Source organism: Canis lupus, chromosome 8 (assembly GCF_011100685.1).
Source record: "Canis lupus familiaris isolate Mischka breed German Shepherd chromosome 8, alternate assembly UU_Cfam_GSD_1.0, whole genome shotgun sequence".
In the NCBI taxonomy this organism is placed as follows: Eukaryota; Metazoa; Chordata; class Mammalia; order Carnivora; family Canidae; genus Canis; species Canis lupus.
The window spans coordinates 54146911-54166160 of record NC_049229.1 but is presented as its reverse complement, the minus strand read 5'-3'; the positions used below and the strand labels follow the sequence as shown (position 1 = coordinate 54166160).

The 19250-nt window shown below is 42.7% G+C and overlaps 1 long non-coding RNA gene across 1 annotated transcript in view; it reads right to left on the bottom strand.

Annotated features, from left to right (window-relative positions):
• Positions 1-17297: 17297 nt before the first annotated feature.
• The window catches only part of LOC102153790, a 16507-nt gene continuing 14554 nt past the window's right edge, over positions 17298-19250 (bottom strand). Inside the window, exon 3 of the long non-coding RNA XR_005362907.1 lies at positions 17298-17544. This is a non-coding gene — a long non-coding RNA (uncharacterized LOC102153790). The remainder of the gene's footprint in view (positions 17545-19250) is intronic.

Below are 19250 nucleotides of genomic sequence, written 5' to 3'. Positions count from 1 at the left end.
ATGACTCCACCTTCCACTGGAGTCTTTTCATTGTGCTCAGTTTTCTTAGAGGCTGCTTCCTAGAAAAACTAGTGTCTCGACTGACTTAGGTCGCCTAGGAAATAGATGCTGAGACAGTAGATTTCCATGCCAAAAGCATATGGGGAGTACTCTCTTGAACCATACCTGCAAGGGAGTGAGGAGCAGAACTGGGCAGAGAGAGACACTGAATGGGGCCAGAGACCTCATTCCATCACACAGGATCTCTGAAGCTGAGATGGCTCTTAAGAATAGGCCCACACTGGGGACACCTGGGTGGCTTGGTCGAATGAGCATCTGGCTCTTCATTTCAGCTCAGGTCATGATCTCAGGGTTGTAAGATCAAGCATTGGGTCAGGCTCCACACTCAGTGGGGAATCTGTTTGAGATTCTCTCCCTCTCCCTCTGCCCTCCCCTTGCTCATTCTCTCTCTCTTTCTCAAATAAATAAATAAATCTTGCCCACCTTGGAGCAAGGGTACTGGGCCTTTGTACCCCCATGTCAACTAATCATGAAAAGAGAGAGCGCAACCTTGAATGAGGCAGTTCCTCTTTGGGGAGATACTCAGCAATGGGCATGCAGCTGGCAACATTCCTGGCAGCAGGGGGAATGCATGCTTAGTCCTGAAGGGGGCATATGAGCACAACTCCATCCTGGGAATCAAGAACCAGGAAGATGCAAATGACAAAGGTGGCCAGTGGTTCCTCGCCCAGCATCTGCTGAATTCTCCAGCCTCATCTGCCACAGCACCTCCACTCAGGTTTCTTTGGTCAAATTGGTATTTCAGGTGTTCCCTAAATAACCTACAAACCTGACTGCCTCTAAGCCTTGGCTCAAAGCTCACCTCCTACCTGAGACATGATGCTCCTTTCCAGTCCACGTTATCACTGTTTCTTTTTCAACCCAAGCCCCATCTTTTCCAAGAAGTCTTACTGATGGCTTCAGAAGACATCGCCCACTTCCTGTAACATGAGTTGACAACTAGTGCCCTGTACTAATTGCGTGACCCTGACAAAACCCTGCATCCACTAGTTCCTATTTCTACGTGCATTTTCCCTGACTTCACCAGACTTAAGACTTTAAGTTCTGCAGGGTGCCCAAGCAGCTCAGTTGGTTAAGTATCTGCCTTTGGCTCAGGTCATGATCCCAGAGTCCCAGGATAGGGCCGAGCATCAGGCTTCCTGCTCAGTAGGAAGTCTGCTTCTCCCTCTGCCTTTCACCCCTCCCACTGTTCTCTTTCTCTTAAATTAAATCAAATTAAATTAAATTAAATTACATGTTCTGCTACTTGCTAGGATGCAACTTTGGACAGTGAATGAGTAGGTCTCTGAGCCTCAGTTGCTCTGTGTTAAACCTAGAACTCATTTACTTATTATTTTATGAATATCTGAGCACCTATTATGTATTGAGCCTAAGAGCCTGTTTCTTTAAGATCAAGGAGGTGACCTTGTTTATGGAATCTTTAGTTCAGCATGTAAAAGACAGAGAAGGCCAGTGGACATACCATAGCCACAAGAGGAGGACAAATCAGGAATAAGGTGAAAGAAAGGTAGATTCTGGGGAAAGTGGTCCTGAAGGGGAGCAAGGTCCCCAACTCCATACTCACCTTCTTCTGCTGTGACTCTCTCTGAGATTCACTACTAACATTTGATGTCCATTGCTACAATTTTAACCCAATTTTCCCAACTCCCCAAGAATATTCTCCTCCCTCTCTCCAAATATAAAAAGTTCAGAAAAAAAAAAGCAAAAATTAAAAAAATTAAAGTCAATGGGGAGGAAAAAGTAACTTTGCGAGTTTGTCTGTAAATCTGTGCTAGTTCCTTCAAATTTTAGGGCCCTGAGGCAATGACCAATCTTTAGTCCTCATTTATTTTAAAAGCTTCCCCACAGGTGTTCATCTCATCGGCATTAAAATGGTGCCCTTAGAATGAACTTCTCCAGGGCTGGGGTAAATAAACATCCCTCTTCTATGAGATCACGTCTCTTTTTCATAAAGTATCTTTGTTCTGTTCTCCTGGAGTTACTACATGTGTGCTTTCTCGATTTTGCAAATGTGAAGACCCTGGAGAAAGGAAGAGTGAGCAGAGAAGGGGTGGGTAGGGGGTTGAACATCAAAATGCAGCAAAGCACAAATCTCAGTCTAGCTCTGTCCAAGTGTCTTCCAGGGGCTCATCTTGAAAGAAGTACATCCTTCCAAGATACAGACTCTCAATCCCCACACGAGGAATAAGCTCAGCGAAATCTGCTGACTTGGGATCCCTGGATGGTGGAGCGGTTTGGCGCCTGCCTCTGGCCCAGGGCGCGATCCTGGAGACCCCGGGATCGAATCCCAAGTCGGGCTCCCGGTGCATGGAGCCTGCTTCTCCCTCTGCCTATGTCTCTGCCTCTCTCTCTGTGTGTGTGACTATCATAAATAAATAAATAAAAATTAAAAAAAAAAAAACAAATCTGCTGACTTCAAGCTAAAGACCTATGTCTATCTAAGAAGAAGAAGGAGGAGGAGGAGGAGGAGGAGGAGGAGAAGAAGAAGAAGAAGAAGAAGAAGAAGAAGAAGAAGAAGAAGAAGAAGAAGAAGAAGAAGAAGAAGAAGAAGCAATAACTGCAAGCCCCACTTGTTCCTAAGTCTCCGTGGACCTGTCTTCCCAGCACTGCTTCATCACTGAGCTGCTCCTTCCCAGCGCCCAGAAGCAAACCTCTCCTGGTTAGACCACAACAACTATGAGCAATGACCTGTCTTCATGGCTGACTGCGCTGTCCCTAACTCCTTCTCTACCCAGCAGCGCCTGGCCTGTGGACTCTCGCTTCTGTATCCAGGAACACTCCTGGGTGCAGCTCTGACTTCAGCCCTCAACACGATCTTCTTTGCAGTCCAAGCATGTACAAGACTCTTCCTTGAACACATCACAGTTAACAGCTATTGTCCAATGAGACTTCTAGAATTAAACAATGTGCTCATCAGCAGATGAACCAAGGAGAAGAGAAAAGATGGCAAGGCTTCCTGGAAACAAGGAGTGAACATTTCACCCCAAGGACACATGCGCTGCTGGAATGATAATATCTCAATGAATGGTCCATAGGCTCTGACACAGGTGTGTCAGGGTCAATCCTTTCTCCCCAGGCTGGTTTCTGAACTTCTGCACTTCTCCATAAGCTAGTCCTTCCACTCAAACTCCCCTGTAAGCCAAAGTAAAGGTATGAGCCTAAGCAGGCCTTCACCATTCTGGGCCTCAGTGTCTTTACCTGGAAAGTGAGGATGCTGGACCAGCTCCTCTGTGGTCCCTCCAGCTCTCTGCACATGAGATGAACACACAGGCCTCACACACATGCTAGAACATCCCACCTCTCCCTCTGAATAAAGTTTAATTCATGTTTAATTTTGCAGTGGACCTCCTGTACAGGTTGGCAACTGGTCAAGTTGGAAAGACAACACCTTTTGAGTAACAGCTAGTCGATGGTCCCTCCAGAGATGAGGAAGAGGTTGCCCTGTTCATCAACATGCTCCAGTAGTAATTTACTCCAGTGAACCATTCATTGTGCTTTCCATACACGTCATCTGAATCAATCCAATGTAAGCTTTAGTCTCTCCACTTCCTGGAGAAGGAAGTTGTAGGTGGAGGAATGGAAATTTGACATTATGCTTGATGCTCTTTCGCCTTTGCCCTGCCTGCCTGTCTAGAGCACCAAGTAAAGGATCAGATCAGCCTGGTTAGGAAATTAGGAATGTGTAGTTACTCTTAGCCGTACTCTTTTTATGTTTTATCTACTGTTTAGATATCATATCATTTTCCTATTAATATCACAAAATCTGCTCTTATTTTTGGTATAAGACTTTTACTGTTTCACTCGCTTTCTCTGATGTATTATTGCTCTCTGCGTCAAATGCTTAATAAGTAAAATAAAATTCCATTACAAAGTCAATGAAAAAATTAACACCTATAAGTGTTCCCAGACTTTACTAGGTGTTATGCTTCAAGGGGAAATTTGAGTCATGGCATATTTAACTATATGCAATGATGAATGGGTCTGACTGTTCTCTTGAAATTTCTGCAATTCTCCTAGTCCCTCAAAAGAGACTCCCAGTACCCAGACACTGTCACTTTTCTCCTAGACCACCCAAGAGTGGCCATGTGCCACACCAGCTTGTTATGCAGCTTATTATGATAGATCCTACATCCCATCCTGGCCTGTCAGTCCTTCTATCAACCCATCCCTAAATTTCTTAGGCAGCCCATAAATGAGGCCAGCATGATTGCTATTCAGTTGATATGAAACAGATAGTCTCAACTTATCCTGCTTTTTATTTTCCTCTCTACAAATTTTTTGAAAAATTAAAAAAAAAAATCCAGAAAAGTACAAAGCCAAAATGTAACAATCACCCAATTTCTACCTACTAGATTTGACCACTATTAATGTATCATGTTGACCTCCACTCTTTGGTTTTTAAATTTAAAAAATCATTCATTTTGGTCAAAATTCTACATTTATTACAAAAATGCAAATAATGTAGAAAACACAAAACTAAAGGTTAAAAAAACATCAAAAGCCCATATCCAGGAAAAACTGTTCATATTAAGTTAAAATGATCATAAATGTCTTTCGATGCAAACATACAAAAAGAAAAGACAGATAAATAGAGAAAGAGAGGGAAACTGCATTTATTAAAATGGAGTTATTCTTATATGTGCATTTTTTATTAAAAAGTATTCATTTGAAATTTGTTTTGGGTTTACAAAAGTAAATGAAACTACAGTGAAACAGCAGGAACTGTTGAACATCAAATAAATGTTTCCTTGCTTTTTAAAAAAATGTTTTTAAAAAGATATCTCTAGGGGGGCCTGAGTGGCTCAGTTGGTTAAGAGTCCAACTCTTGGTTTCAACTCAGGTCATGATCTCAGGGTCATGGGATCAAGCCCCCACCAGGCTCTATATCCATCAGGGAGTCTGCTTGAAAGTCTCTCCCTCTGCCCCTCCTCTCTCTCTCTCTCTAAAAAAAAAAAAAAAAAAAAAAAAAAGATATCTCTGAGGTTAAGAAATTAGCTTATTAAAAAACATCTGAGGATTACAAGTCTTTTTTAAAAGCTTCTTATTTTGGTACAAGTTTCTGTACTTCCTACTATTTGCTATGAAAGATAAAGACTTTCATCTCATACATCTTCCCAGCCTCTCTACCCTTCCTGATTATTTGCTAATGATATTATTTTTACATTGCCCATGTTTATGACATCCACATTTTGTTCTTTACCCACAATTCCCATGGTCATTTAGCATGAATTCTAAATTAATAAATTAAATATAGAAATTATATATATATAAATTTATAAATTTGTGTTCCACACAATATTTGCCAGGGATTATATATTCCTGTATACTGTATTTTGATTTACCCATGAAGCGGCCGGCTTTAACTGCATGTAGTTTTTTTCCCCCAAGAATTTCATACAGGTGCTGCATCCTTTAAATTCTTCTGTGTTTCAAAATCCTTTTATACTCGAACCTCATCTTAGACAGGTAAATGGGTCCAAGGTCAAATGTTTCCCTAACAAGACTTTAGAGGTCTGGTTTCATTGTCTTCTGCCATTAAATACTGTAGGAAAAGGGGATCCCTGGGTGCTCAGCAGTTTAGCGCCTGCCTTTGGCCCAGGGCGTGATCCTGGAGTCCCAGGATCAAGTCCCGCATCGGGCTCCCTGCATGGAGCCTGCTTCTCCCTCTGCCTCTCTCTCTCTCTCTCTCATTGATAAATAAATAAAATCTTTAATAAATAAATACATACATACATACTGTGGGAAAATCTGAGACCAGTCTGATTTTGGGGGGGGGGGGGTTGTTTTGTTTTGTTTTTTGCTCCTTGTAGATGACTTGCTCTTTCTCTCTAGATTCCTGAAAAATTGTTTCTTTATTATTGAATTTCAGCTTCTTAACTAAGAGCCTTATGCTTCTGATTTTTCTAAAACATAGCATGCCCTTTGGATTTGTAGACACAGTTTTGTTTTCAGAGAACTGTTCCTTCTTTATTTCCTCGCCGATTCTTCAGAGACACCTAGTACCTTTTCCTAAAAGATTTCACTTATTTATTTGAGAGACAGATCGAGAGAACACAGGGCACAAGCAGGGGGATGGGCATAAGTGGAGGGAGAGGAACAAGCAAACTCCCCACTCAGCTGGTCTTGGGGCTTGATCCTAGGACCCTGGGATAATGACCTGAGCCAAAGGCAGACATTTAACCAACTGAGCCACCCAGGCACCCTGAGACACCCAATATTTTATGTTGATTTGTTTTTCTGCATTTTACATCTATTAGCTTCCATCTGATTATTTAAAGTTTTGTCTTTTTCATTATACTTACCAAGATTGTGTCTCGAGCCTTTCTATACAATAATTCAACTTTCAGCAAATGTTGTTCTTTGCTATTCCCAATTATTAATTCCATAGTGACCTCATTTAGTTCTTGAATTGAATTCCACAGGCTTCCATAACTCCTTGAGTGTACTCTATTTTTCTAGTATCTGAGTTATTGATTTATTATATTTGTTCTCTTATAAGATCAAACTGTTCTGTAAGATAAAGCAATTGCAAAGAATTTTCTTCTGTTCCTTATGTTATTTTCTAAAACAGATTCTATGTCATATACTTCTCACTCACTTTGGTTTGTGGTTTGTTGTGTCTTTTGCTGTAGCAGGTTTGCATTGCTGCCGTGCCATTTATATTTTGTTTATGCTCAACAGTTCCAAGGAGACTTTCTAGCCAGTCTGATATAGAAGCGGGTGACTTCTTGACGATCTTCCCACTGTATGCAAGACCAGCTTGATTTCCCGTCCAAGACACAGATGAGAGAGCTCACTAAAGATGGTGAGCAGAGCAGCTCTGTTTAGAAACCTGAATCATGCTCTCTCTTCCACTCCCTTGATATCTGTACTGCCCAGAGAGTCGCCCTTTGGCAATGTGTGTATCTCGTCCTCATCACTAGATGACCTTGTACTTCAGTGGGTTTCTCCAGTTTCACGCCAAATGATAGAGCTCCCCACCTCCACTCCACTCTTTCTTTCAGGATCCATTCCCACTATTTCTCAGTCAGATAAAGAAAAGTATGTCAGTTTACTCAGTTTCCTTCTCTTCATATTCTGGTTATTCATAAGACTTCTCAGAATTTTAGTCTCTGGCTCATCTTACCTTCTAGATAGTCTGGCTGCTAGAGAGTCCAGGCCAACCTGGGATTCTGCTCTGTCCCAGCATCTTCTGAGTGTCTCTATAGTGAGGAAAAGATGTAGTAGTGTGAGTCTACCACAAGAACCCCAAATTTCTCTAGATGTTGTTAAATTGTACAACATACTTCCATATGCACCCAGGATTGTGAGAAGTTCCTGGCACACTAGCTGTATCTATTTCCTTTCTCTCCTACTCAAGAATGCATATAAGGGAAAGCATGTGAGAGCCACCCACTCATTCACTAAGTCCTGGGTGAGCAAATGCTCTATGGTATACACTGTGCCAGACATTAAAATATAGTGATGAGGAGAACAGAGCACAATCTGAACTATCATGAAACTTAGATCCTCATGAACAGGCAAGCATTAATCAAAGAATAATACAAATAAAGTTAAGACAATTTTGGGTTTATAAGATGAAAAGAATTCTGTGGATGGATTGTTGGTCACAGAGGCACAACGATGTGAATGTATTTAATGCCACTGAACGGTATGCTTAAATATGGTGAGGATGGCAAATATCATGATTTGTACTTTACCACAATTTTTTTAATGAGAGTAAGTGTCACAAGAGGGAGAAAAACAGTGCTATGAAAGCATAGAAGAGGGTAGGTCGGGAGACCCTTTCCTGAGGAAGCAATGATCAAACTGAAATCCGAAGGAATAATAGGATGAAAGTTATTACAGGATAACCTTGAAACCACTCCAATTTATAAACAAAATAAATCATTCACAAATGTTGGTACTTTATTATTGCTATGGCAGGATAATGTATTTGAAATGTTAACCAATATTTTTCTCTATATCCTTTTTCACCTTTCTGACCTTCTCTTCCTGCCCACCTCGAAACAGCTGGGTCAGCCTGGACTTGTTTTGTGGGGAGAGGGGAGGCAGAGAGACATGGCAAGGAGAAAATCAAACAGCCTTCAAGATTCATCCTAGATTTGGTACTTCCAAAAGACCAGGCATTAGGTGAAACAAAGAGAATTTGGGATGTAGGTGTTTAGAGAGAAATCATGAATAAAAGAGCAAAGATTCCTCCCATTCTTAAATTTAAAAGAATTTCCCAAGCTTGTGAGAGAAAGCCTCAGGGGAGGCAGTAAGATCATGGAAGCTGGGGATACAGAGGAAGGGCCCCTTTGGGCTAATTCCAGAGAGGCATTGAAACCCGCAGGAAGGCTTGAGATGAGGCATCAGAGAGCAGGAAAGAAGCTCCCCCCTCTTAGGGAAGAACCCTGGGAGGCAGCAAGATTCAGAGAAGGAAGAGCTACCTGGTGTTTCTGGAACAACTAGACAGGGCCACAGCAGCCTCACATTGTAGAATAAAGCAATCTCTGCACCCCTAAAGGCACAGGAGATAGGAGAATGGGCTAACGAATCTGAAACTTATGGAGAGAGGATGAATGTCTCCTTGACAACCTGAGTGAACTGATAACCAGGGACCAGATGAGTAATAGACTTCTCAACAGAGGCCCACAGCCCAGCTCACATCCAGGGCTTAAAGGATTGCCTCTGCATGCACACCAGTGTCTTCACACCACCCTCGGCCCCCTGCTGCACCGCCCACCCCAGAATCAGAGCCACAAAATGACTAAAGGAAGTTTCTGCTATCCTAACAGAAGGAGGGAACAAAATAAAATGAGAATGACTCATCGGAGGATAAAGCAGGCTACAGCTTGGGCGGCCTGATTTCCCTGCTGAGATCCACAGTAACAGCAAACATCCCCTTATTTACTCCTTACAGTTCCCAGGAATACACCAGTGTGTCATGGCATGAAGATTCAGAATCACTAATGCACATGTTTATTGCTGGGATATCACATCAATCCAGGGCATCAGCCATGAGCAAAGGCCAGTGGTGGGTCACTCCAACAAAGGGATCTGCCGAAGTCAGTTATAGGCCCTGATGCAAGAACCAGCTGCCGCACTCTATTGTTTCAGGGCATTGGCTGCTGCTTTCTTGTTACTTTCTATTTAGGAATTTGATAAACCTGATATATTGCTTAATGACAGCGATGATGCCTTAACTTGTCTCTTTTCAATCTCCTGCTGAATGGTCAGCGCCTAGAACAGTACCTGGTGCGCAGTTCGCCTACCATAAGCATTTGGTAAATGAAAGACAGCATCTTTGCATCTTCTATCTAGTAGAATGTCTCCCACAGGGTGAAGAATTTACCCAAATCTCAAATGGCAGCCAGGAGGCCAAAGTGTAACACTTGGCTAATTCCATGAAATTCTGGATATAGCCAAAGATGGCCTGACGCTTTTAGATAACTTGGCCTAATTTTTAAAACTCAAAAATTCAGATCCAACTGAGTCCTAATTGCAAAAATATTCTCAACATCTGGAATGTAGAATACTTAATTGATCATTCCTATCAATATCCAGTTGAACAGAAGCCTGGAGGTTAGAACCTGCCACTTTTAAAATATTATACTAAGCTATTGAGGCCTTTAAGTGTTGCGTTAGACTCACAACGTGAGAGTAACATGGGCGTTGAGCGCTGAGAGCCATCTGTGTAGGGAGAAAGGCAGGTTCCAAATCATGTGGTTATGCCGCCCTCTCGTGGGAAAATGCCATAGCATCTGAAACAATCCTGCGAAAGATTTTCCTACACTGCTAGTACTGCTAGAAATATATGTGTACTGACCACCTTTTGTGACTTTATAAATGTCACAGATATTATTTATTGTATTTAATCTACCATAACCACCCAGCTTTCAAAAAGACTACTAATATCCCCACATGACAGGTGAGAAAAGTGAGGCTCAGAGAAGTTAGTATGCCCATGTAGGTAAGAGCACATCCAGACCCAGGTATGTCCGATTCCAAAGCCCGTATGCTTTCCTCTATGATTCTTATCAATCCTAATTTGTTCAAAGTTCTATCTCTCGTGTCTTACAGGTAATGGATACTCACTAAATGTTTGTTCAAATGGACGAATGACAGAAGTAGCAGTCGTAGCTTTGCAACAATATGTATCATGGGTTGAGTGCATACCATGCACACATGTCATTTGATTGTGCTCAACCAGGGCAAAGAAAGTTAAGACTTGTTCCAATACAGTTTTTAGCTCATTATTTAAAAGCATCCTCTCTTTACAGATTTATGCATTCAGCACTTAACATTTATTAAGAACCTACTGTGTGCCAGATGGTTCAGGCTGCAGCGAGGTTTCCACAGTCTGAATGATGTGCCTAAAGCCTTGCGGCCACTTCGCTCCCTTTCCCTTCACTTCTCTAAGAGCTGAAACTACACTGCCATCCTGCATCTGTTCACTGTGTGGTGTTTTGGAGCACGAGTCTTGATTATTGACATTGTAGATTATCTAAATTACCTAAGAGTTAGTAGTAGGTAATAGTTCTAGAAAAAGAAGATGACAAAGGAGGGTAGTTGGAGCTGTATATTTTAATTGCACTCATCCAAACAGCCCTGGCAACAACATTGTCAGTATTTATAAATCAGAACCTCCAGCAGTTTTTGTAACTGTCGAGGGGCCCACTTAGGATGGCAAGATTTAGGATGAAAGGATTAAGACCTCAAAGCTACCACCTGTTTCCCAACTTAATGAACCACTCCACAACCAAACATTCAGGAAACATGAGCAGGGAATGGGAACTTTGAGGGAAAACTAGTTTGGGTATCTATCCAATATATATTACATTCAATCCAAAAATGAAAATACTTGAGTATATGTTATTGAACCATGGTTCAGACAGCGAGAAATGCAAGTCATTAAATTCCTATTTGTAAAACAACAAAAGAAACCAAATAATCACTAAGATCCCTTTCATCTCCAGAATATTCTGATTGAAATTAGATGAAAATTGCCTTTCTGTTTTCTTTTCTCCGAGATCAGGGAATCAATGTTAAACATACCCCACCGTGTTCTGAAATCTCAATCTTCTCTTTGTTACTGCAAATGTATTCATTCAATCAACAAAGATCTGTTGAATAATGCTGTGTGCGCTAGCTTAATATAGCTTTGGGGTTGGGTTTGAAATGGAGGGAAAGCTGACATCATTGCTTTATATTCTCCCTTCAGCTATCAGTTCGTTGACATCTGTGGAGGTTAGTCTTGCACACTTAGTTGATGCAGGATACACTGACCTTCCCCTTCTCACATCTGGTGTCTGAGTCTCCAAGCTGGATCCTCAGATCCCCACGTGTCACTAGCCTGTGTATAAGCTCTGTTTCTGAGAAATTGCTAAGGAAAGAAAATAGCACAAAAGCCTCTGTTGTCCTCCGAGCTCACAGGCCACTGCAGCAGCCAGAGACCAAGCCGTGGTGGTGGGAAGCGCAATCATGCAGGAAGCCATTCACGGGGGACTCCCTGTTGGTCCTCGGGGCTCTTCCAAGTCATCCCCGTGGCTGTCCAGGGGAACCAGAGATTCCCACAGTCCTCTGCATGAGGACAAGTGTGTTGAGGGATTTGAAGGCAGCCTCAAGAGACCCTGCTGACCAGCTTGTCACATATACCCACAAACATAGATTCCCCATTTTCTGGTCTTATCAGAGCACACCTTCCAGTTACTGGAATCCTGATCGACAGCTAGCTACATGTTGCAATCTTTAACAGACTCCGACCTCTATGGATCTGTTACCTTTTCTAAAATGAAAGGACAGGATTAGATTATATCAAAGGGCCAATCTGGCCCTAAATTTCCTTTTTAAAAAAAAGGCAAAGTAAATGGCCATCCTAGGTAACCCCTTAGTCTTTGAAATCAATGGCTTTGGAAGCTGCGGATTTGCAAATGCAGTTCCACCTTCCCAACTACCTGCCCGCAAAATGGCATAAGACAGCTAATTTGCTTGACCTACATTGTTAAAGGTCACTCTGTCCCAAAGGTTGGATTTATTACACTCCTACTATAGTCCTAGTAAAAGCTGGGTTCTAAAGTAAAACAAAGTCAGTAAATTCGGAATGGCTGGGATGCCCAGCATAGACAGAATGTCTTCTTGCGCAGCTGTGAGCTTCTTACTACTTGCCTTATTTGGGTCATTTTGGTGGTGTGTAAAGATGCCCTTCTGAAGTCAACCCTACAGAGCGTTCACTTAAAACCGAATATAACCTTGAACTTGAACCATTGTTTCTTTAGCTTCAAACACAGGAAATGCTCTTCTCAGATCTAACTGGCAGGTTTTGTTTACATTCCTTCAAGCAATGACATTTTACTCAACCTCTATTTGAGTACAACAAACTTGCTTTGTTCTTCCAACAGCAGCCCTTCCGGGTGCTGCAGGATCCTGAGCCTCACCGTTAGAGGTAACAGCAGTTTTCTTCCTCTGCCTTTTCTCTATATGTCAGGCAAGCCCTCTCACATCTTCCCACAACTCGTCCTTCTAAATTACCTTCCACTAATACAGCTGGCAGGCTCACCTCCACCTGGCCACCTGCTGGACCCAGCAAAGACTAACATTTCCCAGTCTGCAATCTCAGTATAAGCATTCACGTGGCTTGCTTTATCTACTTTCAATGAATACATAAAGTTTCTACTGGGTCTGAATATCCTGAGTTATCTCGATTTCTTTCTTCTCCACTCCCTTTTTATCTCTCCAAATTCCTGGCCCCTGAGCAACCTTACACAATCTCACTGTCTCAAAGTATCCTCTGAAAAGGAGTGAAAAGTTGGGTCTCCCTTTTAAGCCAGAGATTCTAGGGTGCCTACAGGCTCAGGACTCTGGAATGTTGGGTGATTTTCTCCCTAAATATCCATCTCCATCACCCCGAGCCCAACATTCTGAGAAAGAGCAAGCGTGAGAGCATGCTGGGCAGCCCCCCTACTGACAATACCTATGTATGTGTAGGCAAGTCAAACTTGCAAAAACTAAGGCATCTCCCTTTGAATGAGTCATAAACATCAGCAACGAGCAAAGTTGTCGGAGTAGTTTTCTTACCAGTAATAATGCCAATGTTTTCTCAGTGTGTCTGACTCCTGTGTCATATTTCTTAATTGACCCTGAACCTGGGGAAGGAAGAAGGTGAGATTTATTATCCCCCTCAAACCTTAACAACGAAAACAAATGTTAGACAGATAATATATAAATGAAAAGTTAAGTACAAACTGGGGTAAGTGCCATGGAGTATAACCAAGTAAGTTACACTACTCTCCACTACTCTCACTACCATACTCACTGCACTTCTGACTTGGATGGCCGAGGGGTGGGGGGGTGTCCACGGAAGAAATACTTTGACCCCAGCTGAGTGTTCTATAGTTTAACTCAATTCTGACACTCTCTCCCTTGAGATCATATCAGATCCCTCAGGCAAAGGGCTCATTCCCACAAGACGGCCCCCACCCTGCTCTGCTTCAGATGCCTTGTTGCAGGTCCAGGTTGTCCCCTCTACTTCTACCCCATCAGCTATAACTCACGACACCCTCTTCCAACTCTCTAGGTGTATTAAAAAATTACAGAATCAAAAAAGATACCAAAGTAGCAAAGGAGGAAGTTTTCCACTGGTGATGCTGGGTGTCATGCTCGTGTCCCTCCACTGAGACACCAACGGACGCACCTGCCAGGCCTGCCCCTAGCATTTCAGGGCTCAGGGCATGAGTACAAATGGAGGCCTGTAAATCATGTCTCTAGCAAACTAAAAGTATTATTAATTAAGCAAAATATGTTCTATCCTCCCATCAAATACATCTTCACAAAAAAAATATGCAAAGCTACAATCATAACTGCAAGTGGGCAAATATCAGAGAGCTGAATTTAATCATTATTGCACATGCCTGGGTGTTGTGTTGCGGTCAAGTCTGGATGAGACATAAAGACATATGTAATTTACAAATTACACAGTAGTTTCAAATATTTATTTTTTCTTGCCTTAATTTCAGCAATATCTCTAATTATGTTGTTTAATCAGATTTCCCACAAACTTTCTGTTCTACTGACAGTAGTGCCAAATTATGTGATTTTTCTTGAGTCATTGAAATTCTTGGATGGTTTTTTAATTCCAGTTTGGGGAAGCTACTCTGCTGAGGCTATAACAATTTGAATTGCCATGAAGTTCATAAAGCATTTTCGATTAATATTTTCTACTTTTCAATGTGCCTCATACCACAAATAATCAATTGCTATGGAATAGCTCTGAAAAACACAGCAACTGCTGGAGACATGGACTCCATCTGAGATTCAAAGGTGATGGAACAGGTCTGTGTATGGTAATTTCCTTCCTAAGAGCACATCATGGAAAGGGGGAAAAAGATAACTTTACTGCAGAAACCTGATGAACACTGCCTCAGCCAAGTGATCAAGGTCAATACCAACAGTGATGAGTCATATGGGTCACAGGTACCCTTAGTATGACATGATGGAGAGGGCCCTTCCACTCTGTGGTCTTCCTCACAAAACCCATCACTTCAGTCTAGTCAATTCCCAACTGAGGGACATTCAACAAAATACCCTACCAGTATCCCTCAAAATCGTCAATCTCATCAAAAACAAGGAAGGAAGACTTGAAAAGCTGGCACAGGCCACAGGTACCTAAGGAGACATGCTTAAATGTAATGTGGTACCCTGAGTGGGATCCTGGAACAGAAAAGGACATTAGGTAAAAACTAAGGAAAGCTGAATAAAGCATGGACTTTAGTTGATAAAAGTATATCAATACTGGCCCATCTGCTGTGACAAATGTCTCCTCAAAATGTAAGATGTTGGGGCACCTGGGTGGCTCAGTCAGCTGGGTGTCTGCCTTCAAGCTCAGGTCATGATCCCAGGATCCTGGGATCGAGCCTGTGTCAGGCTCCCTGCTCAACAGGGAGTCTATTTCTCCCTCTCCCTCTGCCCTCCAACCTCCCCTACCTGTGCTCTCTCTCTCTCTCTCTCTCTCTCACCTTCTCTCTCAAATAAATAAAAAAAATCTTTTGGGGATCCCTGGGTGGCTCAGAGGTTTAGCGCCTGCCTTTGGCTCAGGGTGCGATCCTGGAGATCGAGTCCCATGTCAGGCTCCCTGAATGGAGACTGCTTCTCCCTCTGCCTGTGTCTCTGCCTCTCTTTCTCTCTGTGTCTCTCATGAATAAATATATACAACCTTTAAAAAAATAAAATAAAATATTTTTTTTTAAAAAAGGAATGTAAGATGGTATTAATAGGGGTAACTGGGTATGGAATATAGGGGAACACTGCTATCTTTGCAAATTTTCTGTAAATCTAAAACTATTCTAAGAAGAAAGGTTTATGTATTTTTTTATTGTGATAGAATCTGTCAAGAAAAAATGGCCTCAGATGAGGCCTCCCAGCACGAAAGGAGAGGCTAAGAAGACACTCACCATAGAGAAGGAGAAGGTGGTCCTGTGATACAATCATCCCAGAGCTCAGACTGCCCTAGGAGACACCTGTTGGGGTACAGCAGGCACTGATTCATCGTGCCTCAGCCATCCTGATGTCATGGACAGACATTTCAGGAGACAGTCAGGTGTATGTCACCAAGAGCCCATCCAAAAGCTTGGGAACCTCAGGCCATGTTCCCCATGAGACATCATGACTTAATAGGACTGAGAGAAGGAGCTTAAGGAGCTTCCTCCCTCCCACCCAGAGCCGGGGGCCGTGTCAAGCAATGACCAGAAGGGGGCGCAGGAGGCCCTCGAGAGTCCGCAGTTTGGGCCGCAGACCTGGAAGGATGCGTCTGAGATCCGGCCCCCTGGAAAGCAGCAGGCAACAGAAGAACCAGGCTTTTGTCTTCATCCAGGTCATGCTAAGGCTCATCAGGCCGACTGAGGACATACCAGATGTGCACGTCCATCGTCACAGCCCCGAGTCAACTGCAATACAACTCACTTTAATCTCTGAATTCTGAGCCAGCCCTTTCGCTAATAGCAGGCAATTTAATTTCATCTATTAGGGGTTAAGTTGCCTTCAATCTAATAAAGCAAATGTAAGTCAATCGGAGAAGGACAAACATTATATGGTCTCATTCATTTGGGGAATATAAAAAATAGTGGAAGGGAAAAAAGGGGAAAGGAGAAAAAATAAGTGGGAAATATCAGAAAGGGAGACAGAACATGAGAGACCCCTAACTCTGGGAAAGGAAGAAGGGGTGGTGGAAAGGGAGATGGGCGCAGGGCGGTGGGGGTGACTGTGTGACGGGCACTGAGGGGGGCACTTGATGGGATGAGCACTGGGTGTTATGCTATATGTTGGCAAATTGAATAAAAATAAATAAATAAAAATAAAATAAAAAAATAATAAAGCAAATGTTTCTGGTTGTTTTGGTTTTGATTTTGTCACCTCCGCCTTGAAACTGAACCAATCCCAGACCTATTCACCTCCGTCCATCCCCCTCACCACCAATACCACCAGGGGACATCTTACATTCAGAGGAATTAGACATCACAAAGTGGCATCCAGGGGAGGTGGGGAGGCATTCCTGGTCCCTGATCTCCTGCATTGTTCTCTCAGTCCAAGCACTGGCTCTGAATTCCCCCTGCCAACCTGGCTCACTGGTTGGCCCAGTGACACAGAAGATTCTGTGAGACTTCAGCTGCATGTTTTATGGCTGTCTACTGTCTCTGTTCCCGGCAACCAGCCTGCTGGTTCTCAGGTTCCACTTTCTCTCTTCTTGGGAACATAAGAACATTCAGATCCTCTCCACACCCCAAGCCACACTCTGGATCCTTCTGTGAGGACACATGCCATGTCCTCATTTTCACAGTTTCTCTATGCCTAGGGATAGAAGGAGAATCTATGGGGTTTGTGACCTCCCAGAATCCATATGTAAAATACTCCCCCACCTATGTGATGACATTAGGAGGTGGGGCCTTTAGAAGGTGATTAGGTTTGGACAAGCTCAGGAAAATGGAGCCCTCATAAAGGGGACTGGCGCCCCCTGAGAGTCCCCAGAGAGCTTTCTCCCTCTCCGTGCTCTGCCGTGTGTGGATACAATGAGAAGTCTGCAGGCTGCAACCCAGAAGAGGGCCTTCACCAGAACCCAACTGTGTAGGTATGCTAATCTCAGTGCCAGCCTCCAGAACTGTGAGAAATCATAAATTCCTGTTGATGAGTCTTCCCGGTTATGGTATTTTGTTAAAGCACCTCAGACAGACTAAGACAATATCTCAAAAGGCCCAGGCAGAAAATAAGCACGAAATATCTTTATTTCAAACCTTCCAGTTCAAGGAAGGAATTTTTTTATCTTGTCCTGGACATTCCTTATGACTGCAGCAGCCCATTCCCAGACAGGTGCACATAAACACCACAACTCCCAGGCGTAGGGAGAGGAAGGAGAGGGTAATGGAGAACACTCTTCCTCCTCTTCTTATGGCCATGCACCCGCTCTGCTGCTGCAGATAGGTGATCCTTTTACCCCTCTCTTCCTTCTTGTTCCTGGAATAGGAAAAAAAAATTTTTTCTCTGTGCCACATCAAAATCCATCCTGCCTAGCATTAGAGTGATAGAAATCATGAACTTGGCATCCTTGTCTCACCCTATAAATTGTTCCCAGAGCCATGGATGCTCTTTCCTTTAGCTACCAAATGAAGAATAACAGCTATTCTTGGCAGGTGAAAAAATAGTGCATCAATTAATACTTTAAAAAAAAGACTATCTCCCTCCTAAAAAGAGGGGGGGGGGTGCCTGGGTGGCTTAGTCAGTTAAGTGTTCAACTCTTGATTTCTGCTCAGGTCATGACCTCGGAGTTGTGAAATCAAGCCCCACATTGGGCTCTGTGCTGAGATTATCTCCCTCTCCCTCTGCCCCTTCCCCTGCTCTTGTACTCCCTCTCTCTTTCCCTCTTTAAAAAAAAAAAAAAATCTTTGACCCCTCTAATTCCCTACCCTGGTGCACTGTGAAGTTTCCACCCATGCTCTAGAAAGAACATAGGAGGTGGCAGGGAAGGGTGGATCTACATTGGGAAGTCCCTTGATCCTCCCCACCACTCAGGCTCTTCTCCCTGTGGTTCCGCCTCTGCCCTGCTCTATCAGTCAGGGCCCAATCAGAGAAGCAAATTTCAAATGTGGGCATTGATATATATTATCCGTATTTGTTACAGAGATCTGATCTTACACAATTGTGGGAGTTGATTAGATACTCTGTCATTGCATCTGATATTAAAACTTGACGTCTGCAGGGCAGACAGGCAGAAAGACAAGAGATAAGATGGGGAAAAAAGGGTGTGCTGGAGGCCACACAAATGAGCTGCGGTCCACAACATATGCTGAGTTCACTTCTTTTCTCATGGTCTCTGACTTTGATAATTGCTACGGGCTGAATTGAGTTACCCCCAAATTTGTATGTTGAAGTCCTCACTCCCACATGATGGCTCATTTTATGTATCAACTTGACAGGGCCACAGGATGCCCAGATTAAGCATTATTCATGGATGTTTCTGTTTGGTTGTTTCAGGACAAGAATGGCATTTGAATGACTCAGCAAAGTATATGGCCCACCCAGTGTGGATGGGCATCCAATCCAATCTGCTGAGAGCCTGAACACAACAAACGGTGGAAGAAGGAAGAAATTCTCCTCCTGACTGCCTGCTTGAGATGCAACATCAGTGTTCTACCTTGGTAGATTTACCCCTTGAATTCCCCTAGTTCTCAGACCTTTGGTCTCAGATTATAATTATACTCCTGCCTTTCCTGGATATCCAGCTTCCAGGGGGCAGATCCTAGGATTTCTCAGCCTCCATAATTGCATGAGCGGATTCCTTATAATAAATCTCCTTCTGTATATATAAATTATCATATATATATAAATAATATACTTTATTATATAATTGTATTATAATTAATATATATAGGACATTATATAAGTATGTATCCAGATATGTATACACATGTATCTATACATACACTTATATCCTTACATTATATATTATATATTTTATGTGTGTGTGTGTCTTATTGGTTCTGTTTTTCCAGAGAACGCTGACTAATACATCCCAGCACCCCAGCATGTGACTATATTTGGAGATAGTGTCTTTAACAAGATAAGTAAATTAAAATTACTCATAAGGGTGGGCCGTAATCTCATATGGTTGATATCCCTATAAGAAAAGGGAATTAGAATCTGAACACACACACCACAGGAAG